The sequence below is a fragment of the Talpa europaea genome (genome assembly GCF_964194135.1).
Source record: "Talpa europaea genome assembly, chromosome: 6".
NCBI classification, from domain to species: Eukaryota; Metazoa; Chordata; class Mammalia; order Eulipotyphla; family Talpidae; genus Talpa; species Talpa europaea.
This window is the reverse complement of record NC_140072.1, coordinates 101,898,040-101,915,395: the sequence shown is the minus strand read 5'-3', so window position 1 is coordinate 101,915,395 and position 17,356 is coordinate 101,898,040.

Here is a 17,356-nt window from a genome sequence, read left to right as displayed (position 1 = left end):
CGTGTATATACATGTATGTATAAAATAGTCTAAATGTAAGAAACTGAATACTCTAAAAATGCAGAATTACACAAGAAATAGAAAAAAAATGGGTTTAGAATTCCCAATAAAAATATACATTATTAACTTTAAATTGCTTTTCTCCCATCCATTTATCCTCAGTTAAAAAAATAATCTTTTTCTAGGTTTACTAACAAATAGCATATTTGTTGTTTAAATTAGTGTTGATTGGATAGTTATGCAGGATCTTTAAATGTCAAATAGGAGTCTATGGAAATAGATTGGAATTCCAGTCTCTGTACTAAAGGTCTTCTATGGAGCTGTAAATGAAAAACAGTGTGTGAGAACATTGTTTTAGCACCTGTTTTATTGCCTGCACTTGATGTAATTAGTGTATTTAAAGACAGCCCTATTGGTTACACCATATGGTTTGTAATCATTAGTATAATAATAGATGTACCATTTAAAATGGAGCTCAACGACTGAGTGCTATTGTTCCATTATGCCAGCATAATAGGGGGTTTTCAGGGAGTTGACTGAATCCCAAATTTGAAGCTCTGACACACTTAGGTTCCTTGGGAGAAAAAAAAAAATGAAGATAAAAAGGAAAATCGGCTACTGTTATATGATTTAGATATTAGTAAATATTATAATGAGTCTTTGACATGTCTGACCCTATAGTATTGGTATGTTAAATAAGCTATTATTAATGATGAAAATGAATCTCATTAACATTTTTCAAATGTGATATTTGATAAGAAATTATCTTCTGGCTTACTACAACTAGGTTTCATTGTAAAAAAAAAAAAAAGCCTAAGGAGTTTTTATTCAGCTGATTTTGCTTCTTATTAAACTAAGAAGCTTGTTTTTTCCTGATGTGAAAGTTCACCAGGAAATAAAAAAGTAGCCTAAGTCCTTATAAACTGTGGAAATAGTACCTTTAAAATCCTAGAAAACTTCCTGGTGTTTACAGTTTTTTCCTAAGTGACAACACCTAACAGTTAATCAGTGATTCTATCTTCTCACTTAGTACAAACTACAAGAGGTGACAAGCAAAACAAGAATCCCATTGGAGATAAGATAGCAAGCAAAATAAGAAGACTCTGATTTTCAATGCTGTTAGCCAACATTTGCATATGTAAATACATTTTAGACATATGTATGTAAAGAATCTACATAATTTACTATATATTCTAGAGTTATTTTGCTTAATTGCATTGTTTTTACTGAGGTATGATTCAGAATTATAGGTTTAAAATAAACCTATAACCTATAAATAAAATAATAATTGGAATGCACTTATTATTTCTCCACAAAAGATATTAATTTCCATGTTGCAATTGCCAATTTAATAGAAAAATGAAAAATATACACATTCAAAATGTAACAGGGTGGTCCCAGGAAAAGGGGCAGTTCCAGGTTCCCTGCCCCACCCAAGGGAGTGTGGAGCTGAATAGGAAAGAGAAGCAGCTTAGAGAGGAAACTGAGAAAGGAAGGAAGCAGGATGGAGGGCAAGGAGACCTGCAGGAGGCACATGGAGCAGAGAGACATGTGAAGAAACTGCACTGGCTTCTTGGCCTTGGACTAGTTGAAACAGATGTGGGTGAGAGACCGCGGGAGAGGTTAACAATGGCAGCTTTTATCTTTTTTTTTTTTTTTTTTAGCATTTATTTATTTTGTAAAAGAACTGGGTTGTAGGGCAGAGGTGCAGGAGGTGAGAGGATTCCCCAGAGACAGAGTGGGGAGCAGAACAGGCAGACTGACTTAAACTTTAATGGAAAGGGACTTTATTTTTATTTTTTAAGATTTATTTATTCATGCATACAAAAGAAGCAGGGTACAAGCCAGATGCATGGGAAGGTGAGAGGATTCACTGGAGACAGAGCGGCGAACAGAACAGGTAGACTGACCAAAATACACTGTCAAGAGGAGCAGCGGGCGAGACAGGAGAGGTTTGCCGTGCCATATGGGATTCTATTCTAGTAGGCCGGCCTGCGGACAGCTTCACAGTGCTGTGCTTAATTGCCTGTGCCACCAGGGGAGGCCCGGAAAGGAACTTTAATACAATTGGTAAACAATACTAAAAAGACAATGAATACAGTTTCTAAATCAAGCACCCAAAGTTACCATCCCCTTCACCCAAATTGGACTGGCCCAGAGTAAGGACCGAAATCTTGCCACAAGTCTAAAGCATCTTGCGGTGGGGACCCACAGAAAAGGATCAGAAACAACCAAGTGCAGTTTCTTCACATGTCTCTCTGCTCCATGTGCCTCCTTTAGGTCTCTTCATTGCTCTCCATCCTACCTCCTTTCTTCCTCAGTCTCCTCTCCAGCTTCTCCTACCTGCTCAGCTCCACCCTCCTTTGGGTGGGGCAGGGAACCTGGAACTTCCCCTTTTCCTGGGGACCACCCTGTTACAATTTCACCAAAGCTCCCCTTACAGAGACATGAGGTGAGTTTCTCAAGGGAGTTTCTCCATGAGACAGAGATACTAGTTATATTTAAAGGAGCAGGTTTATTAGGGGAAAGGACAAAAGAGTAAAAGACTTGCATAGACACAAGAAGGCAGAAGGAGCTGCACGGAAAAGGACAGGCTTCCTGAGAGAGGCCTGCAGGCTGCTTTCAGGAGAGCTGCCTCCAGTGAGGAAGGTCAGTGAAGAGAAACCCCTGCATATACAGGTCACAGGCAGGCAGGAAGCTGCTGTCCTGCAGTGAAGAGAGTTGGCGGAAAAGAAGGACTGTTCCCCCTTGCCAATGCAGAGCCTGCACTGATATGTAGTCTTCTCTTTGGGAGGGTGTCATTCTTTTGTTGGAGTGGCCTGTTTACTGCTGATTTTGAATAACTGCAGAATCTGAAAGGGACCTGAGATTCCACAATGCACCCAATCTCCATATCTTTACCCTCAGGTCTGTGCTCCAGACATATGGACAGCAGGCTTGGGCCTTATGCCTTGTGAAAAGGCACTGGAGCCTAAGGATATTGATTTCTATAGCTGGGCAATGGTCATGTTATTCCCATTTGCTGTTTTTTTGTTGCTATTGTTGTTTTTGCTTTTGCTATGCCCTTGTCATTTGTCTTTAAACAACAGGTCAACCACTAGTGGGATATGTCACACATAACTAAAACTAATCTATCTATGCCATCCAATAATTTATCCTATTCAGTTGACACCTCCACTTGCTCTACTTTCCCTCTTCTTATTTCTCACTGAATGGGATAAAGTAACATTGAACTTTAACATAATCAGCTCATGTATGGAAGAATATAGTGGAAGACTTAGTCTCAAAGATGTTAATATTTTATAAACTTTAAACTTTACACAACTTTATCAGAGTGAGCTAAAATAAAAGGAATCTACTGTAGAATGCACCTTTGTAGTTTCCTTCCTTTATGCCTTCTCATAGCTCCCAACTCAGCTTCCCTAAGCATAAATCCCTTCTACTTTTGTATAACTGTATTCTTTAATCTTGGACCCATTCCACTACACGTAACTTTATGCAGGCACCTTGTGTTACAATAGCAATGACTGCCAAGAATTTCTGGTATACCTTTGCTGATGACAGCATATAAGAGATGTGAAGATTGAAGAAACAGTTGTTACTTCAATCAAGATAGCTTTTAAGAATAAGCTGGGATATTGTGAGAAGTGTAAATTTCCCATTGATAGGGGAATGATTTAGTAAATGTGAAAATATTAATAGAAAAAGTGTAATTATAGTAAGAAAAATAATATTAAAATGAAAATTAGCATAAATTTAAAATCTAGCATGTAGATATTAAGATGTCTTTAAAATAATGGATGAAAATTAATTTTCAATGTCATTAGCTGTGTTTATGTATTTTATGCATTTTAATGGAGAATTTATATACAATAAGATGCAGTTTTTAACTGTATAGTTAGATGAGACATAAAACGTGTTTCTGTGCATAAGCACATGTCAATTAAAATACAGAAGATTTCTGTCAAACTTGTAAGCTTGTTACAGGGCAACTCTGATATAAAACGGGTTGCCTGACTGAAGACATCCTTTCCCCCTAACAAGCTCACTTGTACTTTTTCAAGTCAATTTACAGCTCCTTTGGATCAAATCACTATACAAATTTGTAGAATTTTTTTGTTTGTTCTACAACTACCAAATAAAGTGCCATATTCTGTTCTCTTTTATATCTCTTTTCTTTTATTGGACATTTCTTTTGAGGATTAGTAATGTTGTTGTTTTTATCTTATTGAGTAACATTCAATTAGTTTATTTTATTGCAATTTGATTACCTATTAGGGGCCTCCTTGGGGGCCTAAGGGTTAAGTCTCAGCACTACCCCCCAACCCCCCCCTGCCTCCCCCCCCCCCACAAAGCCCACCACAGAGAGGGAGCTGGTGACCTCACCTGTCCAGCCCTCTCCTCCCCTTAGCAGTGTATTTCAGTAAATTTGCCTGATCTGTTCCCAACTCTGTCTCTGGTGAATCCTCTCATGCCCCATATCTCTAGCCTATAACCCAGTTCTACACAAAAATAAATAAATAAAATCTTTTAAAAGAAAATAAATAACCTTTTCATCTGTACATAACCATTTAGTTTGGTTTGTTTAATTTTACACTATTAGGTGTTAACTACTATGATAATTTCTTTATAAGTCAGCAATTTTATTTTCCCTAGAAAAAAAATGCCTAGAACACTGTCCTTTCAAATAGTCACTGGAGGATAAGCTTTCTAAGACACTTAAAGTCTTCATTTTTATTTTACTTTTCCATCAAATATGTTTCAATTACCCCACACCTCATGAATGCTTAAGGTTGTTAGTCTATTTTACCAATTCTGAGAGGAATTAAGAATCACAAGCTGATATTCATGAAGCATAGATCATTTATGTGTTTTTTTTTGAAAAGCTGAAATTTCATACTGATGAAGATTAATTTATCCATTTTCATTTGCTGCTAGTGACCTTTGCGCTATAAGAAATCTTGGTCTATCCTAAAAACATCACCCCTATATTTTTGATGAGAAGTTTTAATGTTTAAACATTCATACTGAAGTCCATTACTGATTACAAATTCACTTATGTTTATGCCATGAGGTTTATCAATATTCATATGGCTATGTAGTGGTCCAGCATTATTGACTGAAATGACCATCTTTCCCAGTTGAATTATCTTGAAGCTTTCTCAAAAAATATTTTTCTATACTTGTGTTTACATATATCTGGGCTATTTTCTGTTATACTAAATATATTTGTTATCGAACTATATCGAAAATCATGACAATTACATAATATAGAAATGATTACTGTATTTATATGGAAAATTCCTAAATCAAATAGTATAATAAATTTTGTGACTCTTTTTCAAGATTATTTTGCCTATCTTTATTACCTTTATTTTACTATTACTTTGGAATATACTTATCAAAAACATATACTGTTGAATTTTTTTTACTTCTTTTTCTACATTTATTGAAATGATGATAGATTTTATCCTTCATTGTGTTAATATGGTGTATCAAATTGATTGATGGATGCTGAGGTATCCTTCTATCTCTGACCTGAAGCCAGCTTGATTATGTTTATCCTTTTAAAGTATTGTTGAATTCAGTTCACTTCTTTTTTTTTTTTTAATACAAGCACTGGGTACAGTCAGAAGCATGGGAGGGTGAGAGAATTCACCAGAGCCAGAGCAGGGAACAGAACAGGTAGACTGACGAAATACACTGCTGAGGGGAGCTGCGGGAGGCAGGAGAGGTCTGTGCGCCATGTGGGACCCTCGCCAGCGGCCAGGGGCCAGGGATCGAACTGGCGCTGCAGAGGCTGTGGGCAGCTTGCAGCCCAGCGCTTAACTGCTGCGCCACCAGGGGAGACCCTTCACTTCTATTTTGTTGAGGATTTTTGTATCTATGTTAATCCGAAACATTGAGCTGCTACTCAGCTTTTCAGCTTAAACACATTTCATTTCCACCAATACTTCAAATTCTGTATTTGACCAAGTTCAATTTTCAATTTCTTTAACTTTAAACACTTGACTTTCAAATATTGTGAAATTCATCATGATTAAGTTTGAAAACAAAATAATTGAGACTTAAAGACAATGATATAAACACACCAAGCAAAAAAAATATTCAAGATTGATATGGTGACTCCATGAGTCATTCATGTCCTTCATCCAGAAGACCACCATCTTGGGCAAACATGGATGCTGATTCTTAAGATATCATATCTCTGTTGCTGTCAGTATACATGAAGAATAAATAAAAAAAGTATTTTTTCTTCCCTTTCTACAGAATTTAGTTAGATGTCATTGGCCCTAGAAATCACCTACTATTCCTATATTCCAAAGGATTGGAAAATGTGTGACTCCAACAGCTTTCATTGCAAACCTAAAAACAAAAGATTTCCTTACTGAATAGAAAGAAATTTGTCAATCTGCCATAAATAAATAAATACTTTTTATGGAACCCCATAACTACTTCATTTTTTTTAATACCAGTCTCCATGAATAAGTGCAAAAATTTAACAAATTAAAGGAAGGCATCTGTTCATGTACTTATTAGTTAGAAATCTAAATTTTTAGTATAATATTTTAAATGGATTTTACTCCAAGAACTTGTTAGTTATTTATTTGGTTATTCATATAGTCAGTTCTATATAAATTTAATTAAATATACCAATTATATTAATTTAATTAAACATACTAATTATTTAATTTAATTTAATTGGTATATTAGCACATGGAGGACATCGTGAGAATGGATAGAATGACCATAAAACAAAGAGAATAGATAATGACAATAGAAATATGAAACTGAGGCTTGAGGCACTCCACCATTTAGAAGTCAAGAAATGAAAGTTCAGGATAGTGAAAAGAATATAGTCAAGTGGTTCCTTAAAACAGAGTGAAGAATATACTTAATGTGACCTTCAAATTTGATAAATTGGTGTTGAGAGAGCAGAAATAAGTACTGAGAATTTACCAGAGTATTTGACAATGTGGTAGTTATCCTGACAAAAATTGTTTTAGTGGAATAGTCAGGACAAAAGCTATCGTCTTTAGCCACTTAAGTAACTTAAGAGATAAAGGGTAGAAGCAAATTGCAGATAGTAGGCATAGGCAACAATTTATGTGTAAAGAGAAAAAAAAAAAAACATGAGCTGGAAGGAAATGTGGAGTCAGCATGGATTTAGAGCTTTCATTTTCTTCTTAGGATCTGTTATAGTTAAGGTAAACAGTACTATACACTATAGGAAAATTCAGTACAGACAAGAAGATAATTGTTCGAACCATGCATGCCCTTATGGAGATTTGGCACACATCAGGTCATCAAAACATACATAACAAACATGCATACAAATATGCTTAAATTTGTTTTATTTCACAGTCTTTGTTTCTAAGGGTTACAATAACAAATTACCACAATTTAGTGGCTTATAATAAAATAAATTTATTTTGCAGTTCTGGAAGCTAGAAGTTTAAAACCAAGAAGTATTGGCCAGGCAGTCCTTCTTATTAAGTCTCTAGAGAACAATTCTCCCTAGAAGAATATATCCTTTCCTCTTCCGAGGTTCTAGTGACCCCAGTTATGCTTGACTGCCTTGTTTTGTAGCTGCATCACATTAATATCTGCCTTTATCTTCACATGATCTTCTCTGGGTCTTTGTTTATCCTTTCCTCTCCTTTGTAAGAACACTTATATTGATGTAAGCCCATACTAATCTTTATCTTAATTACATCTGCAAAGACCCTATTTCCAAATAAAGTCACGTTCTGAGGTTCTGGGTACACATATATTTAAGAGAAATATTGTTTAACACTTTAGGCATGAACTCTTATATTTTCCAGTGTTTTGAAAGAAAATTACAAGCTGAAAGAAATTACAATTTCTTATAAAATATGATATGATCCTTTACAAATAATGAGTCAAGTTTCTGATATGCATGCCCACAATACACATAGACAATATATGTTATATATCATAGAATGCAAAAAAAGGATATATAACATGTATATTACATTAAATCATAATATTTTGGAAAAAAATCAAGTACCCATTACTTTACTTATAGCCCATTAACTAATACCAAACATCTTGAGTCACACCACAAAAACTATGACAAATCAAATGCACACTATGAAAAACATTAAATGTACACTATTTTATTTATATGAAGTTTCAAGAAAATAATACCATTTTTTCTGGGTGTGATTCACTTCCTTCCTTATTCAATGGAAATTATAACCCATAATTATGTAATATTAATTATACACATTGATTTCTTGCAAATTGTATAATGCTCTCAATGTATTCTTCTAGACTATTCAACTGTAGTAAGTAGTAACAACTAGAGAATTATGTATTATTTTTTACTCATGCATTCCTTTTTATTCTCAAAGCACTGTGGAAATATAGAAAATACTGAAAATAAGCAATAACATCACAACTTTTATTTACTATATAGTATCATATAATGCACTACATTTCACTGAGTTTAGAAATAGTCTACTTACTTTTATAATTGCAAGATAATAATAGTTCAAATAACTTAAATTGATATGAAACTACTTGTTGAACTCATTTAATGTAAATTAATGAAACAAAGATAACTTCCTATGCTACAAAATAATCTGGAATGATTAGTTGTAGGGAAAGCTATATAAAAATATGTTAACATTTTCTTTCATAAATGTTATATAACTAAAATCAAGGACTATACTAAAATGAGGAAACTAATTGTCAAGACAACTAATGTATAGTAGTTTTCTTCCAATATTGTTTTTGCTTGATACAAAATTTTTAGCAGTTCTAAAAATACATATGTTGAGAGACTACTAGAAAACATATTGTACTTAATATTAAGACAGGCTACTAGTCTAAGAATAACTGAGTAAGGGCAACTTTCCTTAGTTTTCAATCTCTGTCTCCTTTAAGCCAAGGAATTCTCTCCACCAGCCTATGAATTATCTTGACCAAGACCACTTCTGGCATTTTCTCAGGCACCTGTGGTGCTCATTCTGGCTGTACCATATCCCACAGTGTGGGCAGATGGCTCCAAAAACTTGACTAATGCAGGCAGCAGTGGTCTCTTTTGACAAGTTGTGAATGGGTGATGATACTTCAGATCAAAAATAATACTTTTTCTTCCCCAATCTCAAAAGTGAGGAACTTTTATCAAATGTTCTTTAAAGAAGCAAGATATCTCATCCCAGAAACCCTGATTCTTTTCAGAATTGTCATGTTATGCTGAGGGAAAAAAAAAAATCCTTTGAGCACTATATCCTTGGGATAGGAAGCAGCTACAAGCTAGAAACACAAGATACTGTGATGTAATTATATGCTAAAAAGCTGCTTTGGCTTTCATATGTCATATGGATCAAGGTATAACAATTTTCAGTAGTTAAAAAGAAAATAAACTTAAAAAATATTTTTCTTGAAGAAAAGTAAGTACTGAAAAACTAAATTGTGCTGTACAATTCTCTACCTTGAAAGTACATATCAACAGTAGTATAATTGACACAAATTAAGTCTGACAGGTAGTTCAGAGAATGCTTAAAAACACACTCTTCTGCTTTCATAGAGTGTACTAAGGTGTGCCTACAATCACAATAGAATAATCTCTAAACTGCATTCCATTTATTTCTTTAATCTTCAAAATTCACAGTGGGACAAAAGAGATTAAGGAATGTCACATCTATGCAGACATGTTATGGCACAAGCAGAGTCATATATTTAAGTATATTTATGAGATAAAATGAGAACAGCAAATGAGGTTAAAGATTATATTATTTCAAAATAAGCTCACATAAAAGATTCTTAGAAGTGAAGTAAAATAAAAACAAATATCTGTTCTTCAAAACTTATTTAATTTTAAGGAAGTAAATTAAATGTGTATAAACACACATACATGAGTTTGTGTGTGTATATATGTATGTGCATATATTTTGGTAAGCTTTCTCTTTCATTCTCACATTTCAAAAATTCTACATATTTCATAGAATAATATTTTATAATGATATTTTAAATTATTTTATATAATAAAATAATATATATTTTATATAATAAAGAGCTACCATTTTGGCATATCCTGATACATGTTTAGATGGTGTAAGTTATATGTACCTCAAAAGTAAGTGTACCTGTTCATAGCCTATCTGAATGTTGCTCAAATATACCCATTCTTCTGATGAGTAGGACTTAGGGATAAATCAACATTACTTAAGTATGATTTAACACAACATTTCTAATTAAACTAACGATGTGATGAAGAAGCAATAAATAACTAGAGGCATATAAAGACAGTGAAGAAAGACACGGAATACAAAAACAGAAAGATCGGAACACAGCTAAAGCAACAGCTGATTTTTATGCTTCTGCTGAGATAATTACCTGAGACCCACTTATATATACCTAACATTCTACATGCCTATCACTATCAAAGAAGTACCAGCAGAGCCTAAATGTAGAAGGAAAAACTGCTATTAGTCTCATACATCAAGTCACCACACTACTTGTGTAACAACTAAATTGTGAAAGATTTTCACCAAGGTGTTGCTCCTGAAACTCCCAAAAATGTTTCTTCCTTTAAGAATCTTAAAATGATGAACGTTCAATTATGTATAGTTACAATACCACCAATTTGATACAGATATGTTAAACTCAGGTAACTTATTAATATTTTGTTATTATAAATAAGCTTACCATAAAAATGCTTGTACATGTAATTTTATGTTAAAACAAAATATGTCTTTAGATATTACACTGACTTTGCATTCTTATGATCAATCCCACTTTGTTATAGTGTAGAATCCTTTTTTCCATGTAGTTGGAATAAATGACAATCTATTTGTTTGCTGACTTATAAATATAACATACTATGTTTACTTGTATTTTATGTCTCAAGATTTTTGCATCTGCTTTTATAAGAGATATTGGTCTGCAGTTTTCTTACAGCAAATGCAAATTTGTTGGTAAGATTTGTAGCAATGTTATATTGGCCTCGGAATTAATTGGTCAGTAATTTCACCTTTACTCCTTTACTATTTGGAACAGCTTGTTAATTGCTGGTGTTAATTTTTTCTTTATAAGTTTGATAGAATTCATCAACGAGTTCTGTGATTCTTTTTTCTTTGTGGGATTTTTAAAAAACTTTGGAGTTACTAACGCAATCGTTTTGTATGTTGTACAACTATTCTGAGATTCCTTTTTTCTTCAATCAGTTTTGGTAGTTTTATCTTTTAGGTAAGTCATCCATTTTATGTGTTACCTAGTTAGTGATATACATTTGTCCACAATATTCCTAATTATTCTTTTTCATCATTTCTGCATAGTTGGTAGTTTTGTTTCCTCTTTCGTTTCTGATTTTAATTATTTTATTCTTCTGTCCTTTTGGGGTCAGTACAATAAAGGTTTGTCAATGTTATTGATACTTGGAAAGAGAAATTTTATTGTTTATTATTTCTTTGTTGTTTTCTACACTTATTTATTTGTACTTTAATGTACAAAAATTTGGTTATTGTCTTCCTTGGACTAATTTTGTGAAGTATATTCCTGTTTGAGGATGGCCACTGACATTTCTACTCAGGTTGTTTACTCGTCCAGCAATAATTGGAATGATTTTCTCTTATGTTCTTGGAACCAGTAAGTCTCTCATTATTCACTGAGGGATCATATGTGTGTGTGTGTGTGTGTGTGTGTGTGTTGGATCATGTCTTCACTGCTCAGAAAGGCAGTTTACAACTCTGTTTTAACCTGTACTTTTTGTTTGCACACATCCTCAATATCAGTCAGATATTGTGAGTAGATCAGAGGTGAGTAGTTCAGGTATTTGCAGATCTTTCCTGCAGTGGTGCACAGTCCTGCACTTGTGCATGACCTCAGATTGTGGTGAAGATTTTCAAAGTCTTCTATGATTACCTCATTCACAAAATTTTCCTTTCCTGATTTAGACCAGTTTATGTTTGTCCCAACTGGCAATGCCATCTCACACACTGCAATGTTAAATAACTTCCACTACTTTTTTAAATTATTATTATGTTTTAATTTTATATATTTTACATCATTTTTCATTTTTGCACAATGTATGCATTTTCATCTTGGTTATACACAATGGAATATTACTCAGCAATCAAAAAATAAATTCATGCAATTTGCAGCAACATGGATGAAGCTGGAAGGGATCATGCTCAGAGAAATAAGCCAGAAAGAAAAAGAAAAATACCGATGTACTCACTCAGCAGGAATTTAGAAAACCTAAATAAGGAACCAGCAAAAAGACTAATTATAATAAAGTAAAAATCAAAATCAACAAGCAACTATAAATCAGAGACACACTATGGTGGGGGAGGAGGGAGTAGGATCAAAACAATGGGGGGTGGGAATTTTATGGGGCCCACTGACTACTTTTTGAAAGATGCCCTAGAGTTAAAGTTTTACTCACTAGGTGATCTCCCAGTAAAAGAAAGAAAGAAAATGTGAACAGAACTTTTTTACACAAATATTTTAGGGGGAAGTAACAAATTTCCAGGGGTTGGACTATTAGGGGATTTCCAAAAATATTGTGTTCCACTGGGGGCTGCAAGGATGCCAGTTTTATTTTATAGGCTGTTGTTTGTCAAGATGTGTGCATGGTCATGGAGGGACTGTAGTGGTCATGGAGGGACTGTAGAGATGGAAACAGGGCAAATAAAAAGGCCACAGAGTTTAATTTCTTACTGCGGTTTACATGCTTTTCTCGTATAGATTGTCCAAGAATTGTTGCAATATATTGGATAAATAAACGCATTTTAAAAACGTTAATTTTAACAAATTTTTCCAGTTCTGTCATTGATTTCATTGAGGAGCAAACATTCACAAGTTTTATTTCATTCTTCATGAAGCACGTTGTGCCTATATTTTAACTTTATTTTTTGAGTCCAACTTTAAATTCATTTGATATATCTTATCAATAGGGGGACATTCTCTGTAAGATAGGTTAAGGAATAGGAATAATAAACATGAGAAAAAATGTAAGGCACTTGAGAAAGTTGTATTGTGGAAATACTGTGAACATTTGAATTCAACTGTTTTTGGTTCAATTCCAATTATTAAACTGAAGATTTTAAAATTTCCTTTCTAATCTTTGACACATATAAGTTTTCTAATGTATAATGGAGTCATAATGTCTTCTTGGAGATTGCTGCAAAGCTTAAATAATATATATTGTGGTTTTAATTAGATGACATTTTATTCTGGATTTTCCATTTTTGGGTAAACTGAGTTTTTAACAGATGTAATGATATAGCAAAGACATTACAATCATAAAGAAATGCTAATTTATCCATCTAGATTCCATGCTCTTCTGTAAGTGGTAGAGTTTGACTATATCAGCAATGTTTACTTAAAACAGAAAAAGCCAAAGATCAAAGGCTTTAATTATGTGATGATCATTTTTTAGCCAAACATTTTCATTTATAAAATAATTATTTAATGATGTTAATATCAAAAAATATGATGACCATTTAGTGTTAATTAAATACTATGCACCTTCAGGATTTTGTAAAGTTTTATAAACTCAGAGTCAGGAAACAGACTTATCCTAGTATCTCTAACCTGAGCTTTTCTGAATCTACTTATGGATTCTTTGATATTGATGTGACTTGTCTAGAAGCTGGACTTCAAAGAAAAACCACTGTCATTAAGAAAAGAAATAATTTTTCCTCCTTCTCTTCCCCGCCCCATCTTATGATCAGGTAAACTTTAAACTCTGAATAGGAAAAAAGATATGTTTGAACTTTTTTTTTTCACTTTAAAGAAAGATTGAAGGAAGACTTCAAAAGAACCTGTTACAAAAGGCATCATACCTTGTGTTGAAGGTATTTCTACAGACCTCAGTTGAGCCCTCAGGGATACATATAGATCTATCTCCAACTGGATACAGGACTGCCTTAGATCTAATCATTTCTTAAAAGTAAAGGTAGACTTGCAAAGACATATATAGAAAGTAGAATTTAAAGTATCCAGTGCTACTACACAAACTATCAATATTGATTTAAAGTGTGTTGCTTCTATGAAACATCACCTCTGTGCCTTGTTTGCATTCACTTTTCTCCTTCTATGGAAAACAAAAATAACTCTGGAGAAGCTAGCATTCTATAGCAACTTGGACAATGCCAAGCAATTTATTTAATCCATTTTGGTTGTGAATTATTAACTTCAGAAGGAAAGAATAAGGAATGAGGTATAAAGAGAAAAAATACATATAAAGTTACCCAGTATCTATAGAAGTTGTCTATAAGTATTTGGATATTTATGAAAAATAAAAAGTATGTAGATCTCAATTATGTGAAAAGATTTGGGAACCTTTCACCAATAAATCTAGTATTTACAGTTTAGCCTATCAAATTGCCAATAGTCTATTAGATTTGGAAAAATAGTATGCTTTAGCAAGTTTAACCAAATTTTTATTAACTTCTTTTTTTTAACTAGAAATTTGATCTTACCACCAACCAGATCCCCTGGAATATAGATGCCTCAACCTGTCGAGTAATCCTTCTATTTGTTGTCCAATACATAGCAACAATCCTTACTGGACTCAAATGCTCCAACCATTTTATTTTTTTTTAATTTAGATATATGCAAAAATATTATGGGGGGAAGGATGCATTCCTGCTCCTTTACCTGTCTAGTTCATTTGCCAAAATTTGTCCAATTCAGAAAATAGTCATTTGTAGTAAGTTAAGCTTATAACTGTCCACAAACAGTGCCTTGTCTCATTCTTCAACAACTAAGAAAGGAAGTAAAGGACTTACCCACTCTAACAAATTTTAATTAATGAGTGACATAACATTCACTACCTGTCTGAACAATAGACACCTTGAACCGCTCAGTACTATCCCTCCAATTTCCTCTCTTGTTCAAGGTTCAACAAATATTCGTAGGATTTTATTTTTACCTTCAAAACTATCAGCAACATTAACAGAATTATTTTTCACTCACAACTGTGGAAGTTTAGGGCTTTACTACAGACGTAAAATAAGTAACTCAAAAATTCACTGTTTAAAAGTCAGAAGGCAAATTTATGTGAATAAAAATGGGAGCTATACCTATGAAAAGGAGGGAAAGGCCTTAGTAGAATGAATTTATAGAACACATTTAGGCAAAGTGATTCTTAAGCTAGATATTAAAAATGGGGAATATTAAAATAATAGTGAACAAATAATGAATATATATTAAGCTGTTTAGAAACTGTGTGTTATGATAAGTAGACTCATTTTTGTAAGTCTGCCCAAGTCCTGGGTTGCACTGTAAACATATACCAATGTTTGATCCAAAATTCTCCCCCTTTTACAGAATTTGAATTTTTTCTAATTAAGCTAAAACATGTGATTCTAAAGATGCCTTCTTCTTTGTTCCCTTTTTCAGCACGTTTTCCAGTGTCACTAAAATGTCTTCACACATCTTATATTATTATTTATTGTTGAAACACTGGTTTACAAAACTGTGTATGATTCAGAGATATGGGTTCACATTTCTTCAGATGGATGTTACATCACAGCCACCACCAAGCACTTGAGAAAGTATACTTGTTCTTTTAAAATATATCTTTAGGAGATTTCTAGTATTTAAAACATGATATCATGAACATATTAGAATCCAAACAGCAATAAAAATACCAACATTTGTTTTTATAATGTGGACTCTAAGTGAAATTAATAAACAATAAAAACTTCTATGTTTATACTAGGTAAAAACGTTAAGAAAAACACTTAAGCTAATTTCATATCTTTTAGTCATTGTTATGAACAATTTTTTATTGTTTGTTGTTATGGCAGTTTGAATGTAGGTGGCCAATTCTCTATATCCAACTTCAAATGGTGGATTACACAAAATGTTACATTTGGATTAATATTTGTACAAGTTGTTTTTCTCATTGTTATATCTTTTGGCACATGTACAGTTACCATTCATTATAGGTTTTGGAATAAGCAGGTTGCTATAGGAAACTCCAGCTCCTATGGCTTCCTAAACTATACTAAATGGAATCCCCCTTCTACTTCTCACCCTATTGCATAATTCATATACTCACAAATTTTGTGGCTATCTGAAATCATCATATGTATTAATTTATTTATATGAGGCCAGGGGTTGATTCTAACTTTTTTACTCATGTTGCCCCGTAACTACCTGGCCTGGAGCAGTTCTTTATGAATGTGCTTTGAATTTATTAATTCATTCACTTCATAAAAAATGTTGAATTGTAGTCTAATAACATTTGACAGATCAAAACATTCCACTAAGTCATTCTTCCTTTCCCTTTCTATGTCATAATCTGTGGACTTACGTTCAATTTACCCCCATTTTCTTCCAGACACATCCTTCATTCTATACTTTATTTTGCATTATCTCATTTAATACCACTATCGTCTATCAGTTCTTCTCTGTTCTTTGTCTATTCACAGCTACAGAATATAAAACAATAATCATGTAAGACTATTGATAAAATTTTATATATTGTCTTTAGTGTGGGTTTTACAGAGTATGACTTAGATATATGTCATAATTACATAGAAGGATTAAGACATTTTGAGGAAAATCTAGAAAGTATATTTGACTCGTTAGGAAATATGTAATTTTAAGGGTCAGCGTGAGATCTTCAAGTTAAAGTATAGATGGAAATGAGGTATCAGGACATAGCAATGGGAAACTCCAATATACAGAATATAGTTTGGATATGTACTACAAAAGAGCACAAGAAGGAGTAATCCACAATGTAAAAGTAATACCAGAAGAGAGTGGTTTTCCAAAAACATTATTGAGTTGATAAATAATAAGTGATTAGTTGTATCAAATACTGCAGATAAGGCAACATTGATTAAGACCAATCTATTGAATGCTGGAGCCAAATATACTAGTAAATGAGAGTCAATTGCATGTATTTATTCACACTCTGTGTTCATTAGCATAATGTTCAAAGCCAGAAATTGATCATGATTATAATATTTATACTACAGGAATCAGCAGACTCTTAGAACAAGTGACTTTTTCCCTCTCTCTGGAAGACATTGTTAAACATTAGCCAACACACCACTGAATAAGACATGAATATTGGATTCAGTAATATGTAGGTCACTGTAGATTTTAACACTTGCGTTTTTAGTATACTGGTGAGGGGAAACATTTTTTGTGAAGTGAGTTGTAGAAAAGGAAAATTACAGTCAGTGAGTATGTGTAATTTTTTCAAGGAAACTATATATATTAAGGCGACAGCTTTGCAAGGTATAGGTTAAGTGAAGAATTTTTGTTAAATTTTTGGTTTTTTAAATTTATTTTTAAGGAGAGTATGCACATCATCTTTATATGCTAGTGCAATGGATTTCAGATGTAAAGCAGAGAAGTA